The 14747-nt window shown below is 45.4% G+C and overlaps 1 pseudogene; it reads right to left on the bottom strand.

The window, feature by feature from the left end:
* Positions 1–267: 267 nt before the first annotated feature.
* On the bottom strand, positions 268–14730 carry LOC115899251 (annotated as a pseudogene).
* Between the last annotated feature and the right edge of the window lie 17 nt (positions 14731–14747).

The following is a 14747-nucleotide window of genomic DNA, read 5'->3' as shown; positions in this document are numbered from 1 at the left end:
TTTCATATTTCTTTCCTCTTTCTTTAATTCTTTTTTTTTTTTTTTTTTGAGACAGTCTCGCTCTGTCGCCCAGGCTGGGGTGCAGTGGCCAGATCTCAGCTCACTGCAAGCTCCGCCTCCTGGGTTTATGCCATTCTCCTGCCTCAGCCTCCCGAGTAGCTGGGACTACAGGCACCCGCCACCTCACCTGGCTAGTTTTTTGTATTTTTTAGTAGAGACGGGGTTTCACCATGTTAGCCAGGATGGTCTCGATCTCCTGACCTCGTGATCTGTCCGTCTTGGCATCCCAAAGTGCTGGGATTACAGGCTTGAGCCACTGTGCCTGGCCTCTTTCTTTAATTCTTACACCGACCTACTGGAGGCTTGGCAAGGATGCTTGTACCAAGTGGGTCACTTCTGCAGTATCTATAGAGAAGGAGAAATGGCTAAAAGTAGAGATACCAGGTTGCCAACAATGGTTACTTGGGGGGTAGCATTCAAAGTTCTCCAAAGCCCCTAAATCAATACTCATTGAGTTTATACAGACAGGCACAGAGCAGTGAAAAACGTGAGTTGCACTGGGAAATGTTCCCAGCTGAGTTGACAAAGCAATGCTCTACTGTTTTGGTTCTTATACAAAGGTGCCCAGAGGATGGAGATGGTAGGTAGTGTAGGGCACTGTAAGAAGCTCCAGCTCTGGGACCAGTTGGATGGGGTTTGAATCCTAACCCTGGCTCATGTTAGTGGGATGGCCTCAGTCAAGTCACTTAACACTCAGGATCTCAATTTCTCTTTGTAAAACAAATAGAGGCCAGGTGCAGTGGCTCATGCCTATAATCCCAGCACTTAGAGGGGCTGAGGCCTGTGGATCGCCTGAGCTCAGGAGATTGGGACCTGAGCCTGGGCAGCATAGTGAGACCCATGTCTCTACAAAAAATACAAAAATTAGCTAGGTGTGGTGGCACGCACCTGTAGTTTCAGCTACTTGGGGGGCTGAGGCAGGGGGACTGCTTGGGCCTTGGGAGGTCGAGGCTGCAGTGAGCAGTGTTTGTACCACTGTACTCCAGCATGGGTGACAAAGCAAGACCCTGCCTCAAAAAGAAATTAGAATCTACCAGGTTGAGTTGCTTTTGGAACTTAACATTATAATCTATGTGAGATTTTATATGTACATACATATTTCCCCTAGGAGCTATGGTTAGTGTTTGGACGAATGGAGGTAAGATGGCGCACTTCCGGGTTCTTCATCACCAACTTTTCCCAGGCGCGCGAAAAGGCAGCCGGCACCGGGGAAGGTGCAGACCAACCAGGCATGCGCCAGGTGACGTCAATCTGAAGAGACCAAGATTTACCTGGTCGCACCTACGGAACGCCCCCGACATGCCCGTGTCCCGCCTCTTGCCCTCCCACTCCTAGAAAAGCTGCTCCCGATGGACGCCAGGCGCAGACTTCCCAGCCCCCACTCCTGTCGGGACTGCAGGAACTCCGCCCGAGAGCTCCACTGGGCGACTCTCTTGGCCTCCTTTGCCGGAGGCCGACAGACCTCTCCCTACCCACCTTCTTCCCTGAAGCTAGGTGACCAAAAATAAATTTGCAGTTTTGCTCCTACCCTTGCCTACTCGCTGGTCCTTTTGTGCCCGCTCTGGTGGTCTTAGAAAACAAATCAGTTAGGCATTTGCTAATTCAGTGTTCACAGTGACTTTATAGAGTTATAATTACTGCAAATAAAGACAATCAACTGCACTTTCAAATTGCTGTGGTAAGTGGCTGTGTTAATATCCTAACACTATACAGGGATGCCCATTTCCTACAACTAAACCAGCCCTGAATATTGTCCAACTGTTCAGTTTTTGATAATTTGATAGAATTTTGTTCTTGTATTATTATTATACTTTCCCTGATTACTAATGAGGATAAACATCCTATGTAATTATTAGCCATTTGTCTTTCCTTTCCTATAATTTATTTATTGTAGTTATTTTTTAAAGAGATGGGGTCTTCCTCTGTCACCCAAGCTGGAGTGCAGTGGTGTGATCATAGCTCACTGCAGCCTTAAACTCCTGCACTCAAGTGATCCTCCTGCCTCAGCCCCCTGAGTAGCTGGGACTATGGGTGCATGCCACCACAGCCCACTCTTTCTTTTTTTTGGTAGAGACAAGGTCTTGCTATGTTGCCCAGGCTTGTCTCAAACTTCTGGCCTCAAACGATCTGGCCAACTTAGCCCTCAGAGTGTTGAGATTACAGGCACAAGTCATTGTGCCTGGCCCATATGGTTTCTTTATTCATACATTTGTATATATATATTTTTTCTAGTTTCTTGTTTACTTTTTTAAATAAATGGTTTGAAAGGGTTCTTTCTAAGTTAATTTTATGCTCTTTTTTTCTGAGACAGAGTCCTACTCTGTCACCCAGGCTGGAGTGCAGTGATGAGATCTCGGCTCACTGTAGCCTCCACCTCCCAGGTTCAAGTGATTCTCCTGCCTCAGCATCCCAAGTAGCTGAGACTACAGGTACATACCACCACACCCTGCTAATTTTTGGTATTTTGTCTGTACAGACAGGATTTCACCATATTGCCCAGGCTGGTCTCGAACCACTGGACTCAAGTGATCCGTCTGCCTTGGCCTCCCAAAGTGTTGGAATTACAGGCATGAACTACCGCACCCGGCCTATTTTATACTCTTAACATTAATCTTTTGTAATGTAATGTAAATATTTTAATTGACATCAAACTTTGTTTATGATGTTGTTATTTAGAAGCTTTAAGATCTGTTAAAATAAAACATTTCAGATTTTTATTTTATTGCTTTTGCTTTTTGGTTCTTGATTAAGAAGCGTTTCTGTAGCTGGAGGTTATAGTTCCTGGAATTACATATATTTCCATTTATTATGTTAATAACTTTACTGTTTATTTTTAGACTTTCAGTTCATCAACCTTTATCTGTGCAACTTCAAAACTTTTTTTAAATTTTAATTTTTTGGGGACAGGGTCTCACTTCGTTACCCAGGCTTGAGTGAGGTGGTGTGATCATAGCTCTCTGTAACCTTGAAATCCTGGGTTTAAGTGACCCTCCCACCTCATCCTCCCATGCCTGGGACCACATCTGGCTGTGCCCCCGTGTGCCACTGAAGTGGCGTCATTGTCTGGGATAATACCCAAGGTTCATTGTCTCATGCCAAGAAAATTAAGGACATGGACACACACAAGGAGTGAGTTTAGGAGGGGAGGGTTTTTTTTTTTTTCTTTTTTAGACAGAGTCTTGCCCTGTTGCCCAGGCTGGAGTGCAGTGGCATGATCTCGGCTCACTGCAACCTCCGCCTCCTGGGTTCAAGTAATTCTCCTGCCTCAGCCTCCTGAGTAGCTGGGATTACAGATGTGTGCCACCACACCTGGCTAATTTTTGTATTTTTAGTAGAGACAAGGTTTCACCATGTTGACCAGGCTGATCTTGAACTCCTGACCTCAGGTGATCCACCCACCTCAGCCTCCCAAAGTGCTGGGATTACAGGAGTGAGCCACTGCGCCTGGCCAGGAGCAGAGGTTTAATAGGCAAAAGGAAGAGAAAGGAGAACAGTTCTCTCTCTTGTGTGGGAGAGGGGCGAATGAATGGGAATTCTGACCCTCGTCATAGTGCACCAGATTTTGTAGACAGGCTTGAAAAGGCTGTGTCTGATTTACCTAGGGCCTACCCCTATGTAAGCTGGCCACCCCACCCTAATCTTATTATGCAAATGAGCTTTCCACTTGGCTGATGCTATGTTGTCTGCTTTTTACTGTACACATGGCTGGCAAAGAGAAGGGAACTTGGAGCTGCCATTTTGGACATGCCTAGTCTAGGTAGCTTTTTCCTATTGGCACAGCTGCTAGCATTCACCCGTGCAAGCTTCCAGCTTGCTTATCTATGTCTGCAGCTCGATTTTACAGGCTGCTCTTTGTTAGAAAAGAAAATGATTTGGGGACTGCTTTTCATTAAACAGAAAATCTTACTGAGGACTTCCTAACCTTGCTACTTACCTAAATGACTTCTCCTTAACTCCTATATCACCACCATGCTTGGCTAATTTTTAATTTTTTTTTTTTTGGGTAGAGATAGGTCTCACTCTGTTGCCCACGCTGGGCTCAAACTCCTGGGCTCGAGCCATCCTCCTCTGTCACCCTTCCAAAGTGCTAGGATTACAGGGCATGAACTGTGCCATACCCATCTTCGAAGTTTTGTGGTCACCCATACCCATCTTCGAAGTTTTATGGTCATGTAGAATCTCTATTCAAGGAAAGCAGATAATAGATGGGGAAAGGGCATTTGCTTGGCACATTTAGGAGTTTTGCAGGTCATTCCTTAGAAATGGAATTTGTTGCACATTCCTGATCTGAGAAACTTTAGAAATTGTTCTGCATGTCGGTGTGAAGATGAAAGAAGACGTGTTTATAAAACAGTTTATACTTCAATTGCCTAGCAGTAGAAACTTGATTTCTGGGAATTTCAGCTTCTGAGTCAACTCTAGCTGCAAGAGCCACTTCATTTTCCCCTAAAAGCTCCATGAAGGCAGAAGCCGTGTCTCTCTTGATCTATGTGTGAATAATCAATATTTTTCACGTGACTAAATAATCAAACCCATAGAACTAGAGAACAACAACAAGGAAAAAATTAAGAAATCCAGATTGTGGTGTGAACATTCTAGCCCTTTCGGATATTGTTGCTGTGAAAGTCCTCTTAGGCTCGTTTTCCCGCTTCATTTAAGATCTGGAGGAGTCTTTGTAGGAAGGAGAGGCTGTGGGAGAACCTTCTATACCTTCATAAATATTGTGCTTCAGAGTGACCAAGATGTGGGCCACAGCTGGCCATCCGTATGCTGAGAGTTTGCTGGGCACATTGTAGGGCATGGAAGAATTCCGGTTTCTGCAGGAATTGAATGCCAAGCATGCCTTCCATAACATCCTTCATATTGCTGACATGGTGAATTTCTTGAAACACATAGAACAAAGTCTTTTCCTTCCCCTCTAGATGGCTGAAATATTGTTCAGATTTTCCACGGGCAAAGAGGGAAGATCCTTCCCCTCTAGATGGCTGAAATATTGTTCAGATTTTCCACGGGCAAAGAGGGAAGATCCTTCCCCTCTAGATGGCTGAAATATTGTTCAGATTTTCCACGGGCAAAGAGGGAAGATCCTTCCCCTCTAGATGGCTGAAATATTGTTCAGATTTTCCACGGGCAAAGAGGGAAGATCTTATTCAGAAGATTTTTCTAGTTAACCTGAAATATATATATATATATATATATATATATATATATATATATATATATATATATGTATATATTTTGTTGTTGAGACAGTTTCACTCTTGTCGCCTGGGCTGGAGTGCAATAGCTTGGCCTCGATTCACTGCAACCTCCGCTTCCTGGGTTCAAGTGATTCTCCTGCCTCAGCCTCCCGAGTACCCGGGATTACAGGCATGCACCACCACGCCCGGCTAATTTTGTATTTTTAGTAGAGACAAAGTTTCACCTTGTTGGCCAGGCTGGTCTCGAACTCCTGACCTCAGGTGACCCGCCTGCCTCAGCCTCCCAAAGTGCTGGGATTACAGGTGTGAGCCACTGCAATATATTTCAGCCCGGCCTGAAATATTTATTTTTTAGAAATATCTATAAGACTACAGAAAGAAAACCTATAACTTCCATTTAAAAAAGGAAATAGGAAATTAGTTAAATAAGTAGATTATAGCTGCTTGTGCCACAAAAATAAGTATGTGAGATGATAGATATGTTAATTTGCTTCACATATAGATAACCATTTTATTGTCTATATATATGCCATAACTTCATGGGTTAAACCTCAAATATACGCAATAAAATTTATTTAAAAAAAGAAATTTAAGAAGTCTTTTTTTTTTTTTTTTTTTTTTTTTTTTAGAGACAGGGCCTTGCTCTGTCACCCAGGCTGGAGTGCAGTGGCACCATCTCTGCTCACTGCAACCTCCACCTCCCAGGTTCAAATGATCCTCCTGCCTCAGCCTCCGGAGTAGCTGCAACTACAGGCATGTGCCACCATGCCCGGCTCATTTTTTATTTTAATTTTTTGTAGAGATAGGGACTCACTGTATTGCCCAGGTTGGTGTTGAACTTCTGGGCTCAAGTGATCCTCCCATCTCAACCTCCCCAAAATGCTGGAATTCTAGGCGTGAGCCACCATGCCTGGCCATAAGTCGTTAATCATAAGGTTTTCTTACCATATATATTTGTCAGGGCAACATCAAGAGGCCATATCAGCTTTCATTTTGCTCCGTCCTGTTCTTAGAAGCTCCATCTTTGTATGCCTCCTAAACCCCAAGTTACCAAAGTTAAGAGGAAGTAACGTGCTGCAGTAAAATATCTATCTGGGCCAGGTGCGGTGACTCACGCCTGTAATCCCAGCACTCTGGAAGGCCGAGGTGGGCAGATCACTTGAGGTCAGGAATTCGAGACCAGTCTGGCCAACATGGTGAAACCCTGTCTCTACTAAAATACAATATTAATAATAATAATAATAATAATAATAATAAATTAGCCGGGCTTGGTGGCAGGCGCCTGTAGTCCCAGCTACTCAGGAGGCTGAGGCAGGAGAATCGCTTGAACCTGGGAGGCGGGGGTTGCAGTGAGCCGAGATGGCACCACTGCACTCAAGCCTGGGTGACACAGTGAAACTCCCTCTCAAAAAAAAAAAAAAAAAAAGATGTATCTGAAGTAGGGTGATTATAGTTAACATTAATCTACCATACATTTCAAAATAGCTGGAAGAGAATAATTTGAATGTTATTGGTATGAAGAAAAGATAAATATTTAAGGTGATAGACATCCCAGTTACCCTGATTTGCTTATATGAGTGTAGCAAATTATCACATGTGCATAGAAACTATATAGCCTTTTTTGGCTATCTGATGACCTAACTCTAATTCCCTACACAAAAGTACGTTTCTTTCCTTCAATGTGTATATCATTTCCAGTGGCTGTGTGGGGTGAAAGGGTGATAAATACTTATGCAAATATCTACATTATGAGGCAGATTTTGATGATTCTGCAATAGGTAAACCCAAACTATATGGGTATGATAGATAGAATAATGACCTCCCAAAGAGGTTCACATCCCTAATCCCCAGAACCTGTAAATGCCACCTGACATGGAGAAGACTTTGCAGATATGGTTATGAAAAGGATCTTGAGACAGGAAAATTGTCCTGGATTGTTTTGGTGAACCCAATGTAATTACTGAGGTCTTTATAAGTATGAAGGATGTAGGAGAGTCAAAGACAGGGATGGGCGGGACGCAGTGGCTCACATCTGTAATCCCAGCACTTTGGGAGGCCAAGGCAGGCAGATGGCTTGAGGCCAGGAGTCCAAGACAAGCCTGGCCAACATGGTGAAACCCTGTCTCTACTAAAAATACAAAATTAGCCGGGTGTAGTGGCGGGCACCTGTAATCCTAGCTACTTGGGAGGCTGAGGCAAGAGAATCGCTTGAACCCAGGAGACAGAGTTTGCAGTGAGCCCAGATGGTGCCACTGTACTCCAGCCTGGGTGACAGAGCGAGTGAGACTCTGTCTAAAAAAAAAAAAAAAAGAAAAAAAAAAAAGACAGGATGGAAATTTAATGACAGAAGCAGGAAAGAGGGATGACTGACATGGCTTGATGATGGAATCCACAGTGTGGGTGAAAGTCTTACCTTTGGAGAGGACAAAAGAAATTCAGTCAAAATATGGGAATGTGGAAGGCAGATGTTCACGTTTGGTTGTATGATTGAGAGCATGGAGTTTACAATGTGTCATCATGATGACTTGGATTTGTGTGTGTGTGTGTGTGTGTGTGTGTGTGAGAGAGAGAGAGAGAGAGAGAGAGAGAGAGAGAGAGACATAGGTGGTGAGGGCATTTAGTGAGAACAGAAGAGGAAATAGAAGATCCTGTGTTGGAAACAGGGATTGTGCAGGTTGGATGAAAAAGGTAATGAGGCCAGGCGTGGTGGCTCAAGCCTGTAATCCCAGCACTTTGGGAGGCTGAGGTGGGCAGATCATTTGAGGTCGGGAATTTGAGACCAACCTGACCAACATCTCTACTAAAAATACAAAATTAGCCAGGCTTGGTGGCGCATGCCTGTAATCCCAGCTACTCGGGAGGTGGAGGCAGAAGAATCGCATGAACCCAGGAGGCGGAGGTTGCGGTGAGCCGAGATAACGCCACTGCACTCCAGCCTGGGTAACAAGAGCGAAACTCCATCTCAAAAAAAAAAAAGAAAAGAAAAGAAAAGAAAAGAAAAAGGTAATGAGAGAAACGCAAATGCAGAAAGGGTGCCTGACAATATGGTGGGCTTCTTTTCAAAACTTAAAAAAAAAAATTGTTATTTATTTATTTACTTTCGACAAGGGATCTTGCTCTGTCACCCCAGGCTGGAGTGCAGTGGCACAATCATAGCTCACTGTGGCCTTGAACTCCTGAACTCAAGTGATCCTCCTGCCTCAGCCTCCCAAGCAACTGGGATTATAGGCATGGACCACCATGCCCAGCTAGTTTTTATATTTTGTGTAGAGATGGATTTTGCCATGCTGCCCAGGTTGGTCTCCATCTCCTGGGCTCAAGCCATCCACTCGCCTCTGCCCTCCCAAGTAGCTGGGACTACAGGCATGTACCACCATACCCAGTGAATTTTTAAAAACTTTTTTGTAGAGATGGGGTCTTGCTATGTTGCCCAGGCTGAATAGGCTCTTTCTCTCTCTCTCTCTCTCTCTCTTTTTTTTTTTTTTTGACAGAGTATTGCTCTGTTGCCCAGGCTAGAGTACAGTGGCATGGGGCAATCTTGGCTCACCGCAACCTCTACCTCCCTGGTTCAAGCAATTCTTCTGCCTCAGCCTCCTGAGTAGCTGGGATTACAGGTGTGCACTACCACCCCTGGCTAATTTATGTATTTTTAGTAGAGATGGAGTTTTGCCATGCTGGCCAGGCTGGTCTCGAACTCCTGACCTCAAGTGATCTGCTCACCTTGGCCTCCTGAAGTGCTGAGCTTATAGGCATGAGCCATGGTGCTCGGCCCTGAATGGGCTCTTTAAATGGGAAGGAAGACTCAAGAGGCCTAAATCTCACTGGCTGAAGAGACTGTACACTTCTGGTTTTTTTTTTTTTTTTTTTTTTTTGAGATGGAGTCTTGCTCTGTTGCCCAGGCTGGAGAGCAGTGGTGTGATCTCGGCTCACTGCCAGCTCCGCCTCCCAGGTTCACGTCATTCTCCTGCCTCAGCCTCCTGAGTAGCTCGGACTACAGCGCCCGCCACCACACCCAGCTAATTTTTTTTTTTTTTTTGTATTTTTAGTAGAGATGGAGTTCATTGTGTTAGCCAGGATGGTCTCGATCTCCTGACCTCGTGATCTGCCCGCCTCGGCCTCCCAAAATGCTGGGATTACAGGCGTGAGCCACCCGCGCCCGGCCGACTCTGTACATTTCACACAAATCCAAGTATTCTTACTTTGCTCATCGGCGAAATGGGGTTAGAATTACACATACAATCTGGAGAAGATGGAAGAAGAGGTGAGAAAAATACAAGAGAACTTTGTATGTCTAAATTAATAAATGTTGGTTATTAGTCATCAATGTCATGAATTATCCCATGCCATGGAGGCATAGGATAATACGGCTTCAAGTGATCCTCAAGTTGTCCCGGGCTCAAGTGATCTTCCTGCTTTGGCCTCCCAAAGTGCTGGCATTACAGGCCTGAGCCACTGTTCCTGGCTGATTTATGAAAAAAGCGTTTAACTGAGATATTTGCTAATGTTAACCGAGTCAAGGAGTCGCTCAAATGTGAGCCCTCTTAGGGCATCACCCGCTGATTCCCAGGTTGCTCCGTGTGTTTTAAAAACTTTATGTATTTAATTCTATTATTAGTATTGTTTTTTAGAGAAGAGGGTCTTGCTTTGTCATCCAGGCTGAAGTGTGCAGTGGCATAACCATAGCTCAGTGCAGCCTCAAACTCCTGGGCTCAAGTGATCCTCTCACCTCAGCTTCCTGAGGAGCTGGGACTACAGGTGCACACCACCACCCTCAGCTAATTTTTAAATGCTTTATAGGGATGAGGTCTCACTGGTTTGCTCAGGGCTGGTCTGGGAACTCCTGTCCTCAAGCAGCTGTCCTGCCTCAGCCTCCTAAAGTGCTGGGATTACAGGCAGGAGCCACCATCGCTGGCCCCATTACTGCTTCTCTTTCTGAGTTTTGCAGGGGGTAGAGGGTGCTGAGTAGAGGCAACTGCCCACTACCCACTACTAAGTGGCAGTTGGTAGAGGCAGGCTTGTTAAGAGAGCCTAAATCCCAGTTAACACCTATTGTCTGTTAATTCATAAATATGTACAGCGTTTCCTCCCATGCTTGCCTTTATGGGGTGCCAAGTGACTGTGAGATAGACTAGTATGTAGAGAAAAGGGATAGGGTAAATGCTTCTGAGCAGAATGTGCACCACTGCTTCAGATCAATTCCTGCTCATTTAGTTAACCATGTATGGCACACAGTAGTGTCCAATAGGAGTGTTTGTGTGTGAGAGTCAAGATAAGCACAGTTCCCTAAGGAGTAAGAGCCAAGGATTTTTTTTTTTTTTAAGTTTTGGGATAGGGTCTCACTCTGTTGCCTGGGCTGGAGTGCAGTGGCATGATCATGGCTCACTGAAGCCTCAACCTACTGGGCTCAAATGATTGTCCCACCTCAGCCTCCTGAGGAGTAGCTGGGACTACAGGTGCATGCCACCATGTCTGGCTAATTTTTATTTTATTTTTTGTAGAGATGGGATCTTGCTGTGTTGCCCAGGCTCCGTCTTGAACTCCTGGCCTCAAGTGATCCTCTTGCCTAGGCCTCCCAAATGCTAGGATGACAGCAATGCTGGGATGACAGGCTATGACTATAATCCCAACAAGCCTGACTGATTAAAAAAAAATAAACATGTAAACTAAGATCATTGCTAATGGTTTAATGAGTCAAGGCATACTCAGATGTGAGCCTTTCTAGGGCATCGCCTGCTGTATTCCCAGGTTTCCTTGTGTGATATGGCACATGCTCTCAGGTGGGTCGGTTAGTGAAATGCTCTGGAGCAATGCGTGATCTTACCGTGCTGGGTTTGGAGGTGTCAGCCTTTGCACTGCTGGAGAGTGTGTGCATCTCAGACTCAGTTTCTCAATTTCCTGAACCCTTTGGACCATTTCCTGTATTGCTCCCGGACCTGCAGAGGGCAAAACGTGCCCTGGGTCAGCTCACGGAAAGCAGTGAGGACAGGAAGAGTACTGGGTGGGAGCTGGGCAGTGGTACCTGCTGGCTGAGGAGGCAGTACACCAGAAGATGAAGACGCCCTGCAGGCTGTTGATGATGGTGAAGAGGTAGGCCATGACCGGGCAGCCGGACCCACCTGCAAGATGCCCAGACACCACGTGCAGCCCAGGATGAACAGCTGAGCTGTCGCTTTAAATGCCAGCATCCTGCATTGAATAAGAAAGGAGGCTGGTGATGCACCCAGAGAAACAGAATCAAGGCTATCTCATCTGTACCCATGGAGTCCTCTGCCCTCCCCTGTAGATGATTTCTTAGACTGGGCTGTGATCAGCTTAGATCTTTACTGTCAATGATAGCCCACAATAGAAATGCCACCTGGGGATGGGCACGGTGGCTCCATCTGTAATCCAGCACTTTGGGAAGCTGAGGCCGGTGGATCACCCTGAGGTTAGGAGTTTGAGAGCAGCCCAACCAACATGGTGAAACCTGGTCTTTGCTAAAAATAATACAAAAATTAGTCGGGCGTGGTGGAGGGCGCCTGTAATTCCAGCTACTCAGGAGGCTGAGGCAGTAGAATCACTTGAACCCGGGAGGCAGAGGTTGCAGTGAGTCGAGATAGCGCCACTGCACTCCAGCCTGGGAGTGACAGAGCAAGACTCTATCTCAAAAAAAAAAAAAAAAAAAAAAAAAGGTTATTTTTGAACATGCAAAGAGATTTCTGTGTTCATGAACTACACAGTCTCTTCAAATCACAAATACAACCAAAGCATGACATACGAAATTTGGAAAGGATGATGATAGGAACCTAGAAGAAAGCGCATTAATTTTGCACAAGGGTGCCTGTAACAACAAACTGCTCAAGCCCTACAGAGGAATTTTTAAAATTTATTTTTATTTATTTAATTTTTTTGAGATGGAATCTCGCTCTGTCGCCCAGGCTGGAGTGCAGTGGCGCGATCTCGGCTCACTGCGACCTCCGCCTCCCGGGTGCAAGTGATTCTCCCACCTCAGCCTCCTGAGTAGCTGAAATTATAAGACGCCCACCACCACACCTGGCTAATTTTTGTATTTTAGTAGAGACAAGGTTTCACCATGTTGGCCAGGCTGGTCTTGAACTCGTGACCTCAAGTGATCCGCCTACCTCGGCCTCCAAAGTGTTAGGATTATAGGCGTGAGCCCACCATGCCTGGCCCCCATAGAGGATTTAATGTTGATTAGGATTTTTCCAGAGGAAGGATGGCACGAGGAGTGATGAGGAGCCTGAACTGAGGATACGGTTATGAAGGTGCAGGCTGGGCTGTGGGAACAGACATGAAAACGTACATATTCTTTGCACTTTTTTTTTTGAGTAGGAGTCTCGCTCTGTCACCCAGGCTGGAGTGCAATGGTGCAATTTCGGCTCATTGCAACCTCTGCCTCTCAGGGTTCAAGCACTTCTCCCTGCCTCAGCCTCCCGAAGTAGCTGGGATTACATGCGCATTGCCACCACACCCCCCCTAATTTTTGTATTTTTAGTAGAGACGGGGTTTCACCATGTTGGTCAGGCTGGTCTCTTTAGCCAAGCTGGTCTCGAACTCCCAACCTTGTGATCTGCCCCCTCCAACCCTCCGCTTCCCAAAGTGCTGGGATTACAGGCATGAGCCACCGTGCCCGGCCTTCTTTGTATTTTAAAAGTGCTAACTTCTTTGCACTTTTGTTACAGGACTGCTTACAGAAGTCCAAAGACATTTTTAACCTTTTAGTTTATTGATTCATAATGTTTGTACATCTTTATGGGGACATACATGATGTTTTGTTAACATGTATACAGTGTGTCATGATTAAGTCAGGGTATTCAGGGTATCCGTCACTTTGAGTGTCTAGCATTTGTGTGTGTTGGGAACACTTCAAATTTTCCCCTCTAGCTATTTTGAAATATACAATATATTTTGAACTAGAGTCACCCTACTCTGCCATCCAACATTATAACTTATTCCTTCTATCTGACTGTATGTTGTACCCATTAACCAACTCTCTTCATCTCCTTGCCCACTCACACACCTTGTCCAGCCTCTGGAATCTATCATTCTACTTTCTTTTTCTTTTTATTTTTTGAGGCAGAGTCTCGCTCTGTCGCCCAGGCTGTAGTGCAGTGGTGTGATCTCAGCTCACTGCAACCTCCGCCTCCTGGGTTCAAGCAATTCTCCTGCCTCAGCCTCCCGAGTAGCTGGGACTACAGGCGACCCCCACCATGCCCAGCTAACTTATCATTCTACTTTCTGCCTCCATGAGATCAGCTTCTTTAGCACCTCTCTATGTAAGTGACAACCTGTGCTATTTGTCTTTTTGTGCCTGGCTTATTTCACTTAACAGAATGACCTCCAGTTTCATCCACGTTGCTGCAAATGACATGGTTTCATTCTGTTTTGTGGTCGAATTGTATCCTATTTTGTATGTATACCATTTACCAGCCCAATGAAGATTCTTCTGGTTGCTCCGGGATTCACTAACAGATTAGACATGGACAAAACATTTTGCTTGGGGTGTCAACAGGATACCACTGAATCTGAGACGGCTGCCATAGAAGGATGGCTGCGTCTGTTTACTCTGGGTGCCTTCAAAAGACCCTGAGATGGAACCTCAGTGGCTATTGAGGCACATGGCATGGCTCTTGAGAACCATACATGTCTGTGTTGTTGTCACCCCCTTCTCCATCTTACCTTGTGTTCTGGAGGGTGGACACTTCATTATTGACGGAGGACAGTCTGTTTTTCAAAATCCAGAGAGTCACCAGAAGGAGAGCTAAATTCACCTTCAGGAAACCACAGAAGATTTGTTGAATAGAATTTGAAACCCATTATCTCTCTCTCTCTTCTTTTTTTTTTGGTCAGACAGGGTCTTGCTCTGTTGCCCAGGGTGGAGTATGGCGGTGCAATCTCAGCTCACTGCAACCTCCGCCTCCCGGGTTCGAGCGATTCTCCTGCCTCGGCCTCCTGAGTACAGGCACCCACCACCACGCCTGGCTAATTTTTTATTTTTAGTAGAGACAGGGTTTCACCATGTTGGCCAGGCTGGTCTTGAACTCCTGACCTCAAGTGATCTGCCCGCCTTGGCCTCCCAAAGTGTTGAGATTACAGGCGTGAGCCACCACATCAGGCCTGAAGCCCATTATCTCTTCATCTTAGCCTGTCTAGTATGAATTATACACATAAGTCTTTTTCTTAAATATTGAGTAACAGAGTTTGAAGATTCAAGAATGGTCTTAGGAAACCTAACCCAACCCATGACAACCCAAGGGGCATTCCTGCTCTTGTCACCATCTTTATTATCTTGCTTTTCTAATGACCCTCAGCGGGGCAGCAAGGATGCTCAGATGATGTCACTTACAGAGAAGATGGCGCAGGCAGGTCCAAGGAAGCCCCATATAAATCCCTTTTCTGGTTGGAGCCAGCAGCTGAACAAGAGAGAGAGATTAAAAAAAAAATACATCGGTTTTTGGAGATATGGAACAATTATGTAAATCTATT

The sequence above is a fragment of the Rhinopithecus roxellana genome, chromosome 8, assembly GCF_007565055.1.
Source record: "Rhinopithecus roxellana isolate Shanxi Qingling chromosome 8, ASM756505v1, whole genome shotgun sequence".
NCBI classification, from domain to species: Eukaryota; Metazoa; Chordata; class Mammalia; order Primates; family Cercopithecidae; genus Rhinopithecus; species Rhinopithecus roxellana.
This window is presented reverse-complemented; position numbering and strand designations above follow the sequence as displayed.